The sequence below is a fragment of the Tupaia chinensis genome, unplaced genomic scaffold (assembly GCF_000334495.1).
Source record: "Tupaia chinensis unplaced genomic scaffold, TupChi_1.0 Scaffold149922_1, whole genome shotgun sequence".
NCBI lineage: Eukaryota > Metazoa > Chordata > Mammalia > Scandentia > Tupaiidae > Tupaia > Tupaia belangeri.
Window position 1 is genome coordinate 876,545 of NW_006209766.1, and position 2,544 is coordinate 879,088.

Consider the following 2,544-nt stretch of genomic DNA (forward strand, 5'->3'; position numbering starts at 1 on the left):
GGCTTCCCTCCTCTCAGGATCTTGAGCACGCATGCACACGCGCCCGGCATGAGTTTAAGCCACCGGGTCCGGGACACGAACCACGGTCGACTACATGGGAATCCAGTGACATAGCCATTATGCTAACTGCTGGTTCCCAACCCTTATTAGTCTCTTCACCTTCTGGGATACTGATTATCTGGATGTTTGGACGCTTAATGGTATCTAGTATTTCTCATATATTATTCTCATTTTGGGGGCTATTTTCTCGGTCTTCATGGTGGATTTTACTAGTCCAGTGTTCCTGTCTTCTACATCTGATATTCTATTTTCTGTATCATCTATTCTGTTTTTAATACTTTCAAAGGAGGTTTTGACTTCCTGTATTACAGCCTTCATCTCCAATAATTCCATTTGATTATTTTTTTATGATGTGTATTTCCTCTTTCAGCTCTCGCAAGAACTTCCTCACCTCCTGGAACTCATCGGCTTTTTTCTTCTGGTGTTAATTGTCTCTCTTCTTTTCCATCTCTGTTAGTTTTGTCACTATGAATACTCTATAAATTCTTTATCAGACGTTTCCATGAGTTCGATTTTACTGTCTGTGGATGAAGAGGAGTTATTCTTTTCCCTTGAGGGTGAGGTATTTTCTTGGTTTCACATACTTCTTGTGCCCCTGCAGTGATTTCTAGTCATCTGATGGGTTATTTGTTTCTTCTGAATTTCTAGATCAGTCTGAGCAATCAGAGGAGCACAGGAGGATGTGGTCTGCAAACTCTTTGGCGTTGTGTTTTTCTCCCTTTGTGTCACAGAGGAGCTCCACCAGGGTAAATTCTCAGCACAACATTTTCATTGCCTTATCTCTGAAATCACTAGATCTCAGCTCTCATGGTGTACTCAGTCTTCTTCTCTGTAAGTGAAGTTTTACATTGTCCCAGCAGGCAAAAACCCATGGTTGATGAGGCCGAAGTGAGTTTGGATTGGGTAATAAGAAAGATAATTATAAATATAATTATATGTGAAACCCACAACTGGATGCAGAAATAAAGGCTGTAGGAGTTATAAGTATTTCTTCTTAAATTTTATATGAATATGTTTTTGTATATATTAACCTCATACTATTATTAGTATTATTATTTTTTAGAGAGCTTTTTACTATACGGCATGTGTACTTACTGAAGAAACAGAGACAGAAAGCAAGAACTCACCCCCAGGGAGAATGGCCTCACCACAATCCGTTCTCCTCCATTCTCTTCTCAGGATTTTTTTTTTTTTTTAGAGATTTTGCTATGAGACAGAGACAGAAAGCGAGAAATCACCCCCCGGGGGGATGGCCATGCCGCAATCCCTTCTCCTCTCGGGATCTTGGGCATGCACGCACAGGCGCCCAGCGTGAGTTTAAGCCACCGGGTCTGGGACTCAAACTGCAGTCGACTACATGGGAGTCCAGCAACATAGCCATTACACTAACTGCTGGTCCCCTCTTCTCAGGATTTTGGTCATACATGTATATGCACCCTGTGTGTGTTTTAAGCCACTGGGTCCAGGATTCAAACCATAGTAGACTATATGGGAGTCCAGTGACATAACCATTACATCATCTGCTGGTCCTAATCATATATACTTTTTTTTTTTTTAGTGATTTTTGCTATAGAGCACATGCACTGACCAGAGAGATAAAAGGCAAGAAGTTACCACCCCCCACCCCGAGGGGATAGCTACATCACAATCCCTTCTCCTCTGTTCTTCTCCCAGGATCTTGGGCATGCATGCACATGCACCCAGCATGAGTTTGAAGCCACTGGATCTGGGCTTTGAACCAGGGTTGTCCATGTGGGAGTCTAGCGACATAACTACTATACTATCTGCTGGCCCCCAACCTCATATTTTTTATTTCTTCCCTTCTCTACCTTTATTACCTAACAGAAGATGTGTTCATAGTAGTTAACTTTATATCTCAGGATTTAAACTGTAGGATATGAACTGGGTAGTATGAATCGGCTGAAAGAAGAATGAGTATCATCCGAAGACAAAAATGGGATATTGTATCCCCACTTTTTTTTTTTTTTTGAGATTTTTTTGCTATAGATCGTGTGCACTCACCAGAAAGACAGAGACAGAGACAGAAAGCAAGAAATCACTCCCCAGGGGGGATGGCCATGCCACAATACCTTCTCCATTCTCCTCTTGGGATCTTGGGCACACACACACGCGCGCGCCCTGCGTAAGTTTAAGCCACCAGGTCCGAGACTCTAATCGCGGTCAACTACATGGGAGTCAAGCAACATAGCCATTACGCCAATTGTTGGTCCTGTATTCCCACTTTTGGGAAAGGGTTGGTATGTTTTAAATTTGTCTGGGATGGATGTATCACTTAGGTAAAAGAATTCATGGCTATCTGGAGACTAAGTGTGGTTGAAGGAGATATATACGATTGCATGTTGACGAGGGCCATGGGCTGGATGAGGGTGACTTTACAACGTGTAGTTTAGACTTGGTTAGTCTGAACTACGTTTCTAGAATTCCCTTTTTGGTATGTTCCCAGATAGGTTGGGCCAAGGAAAA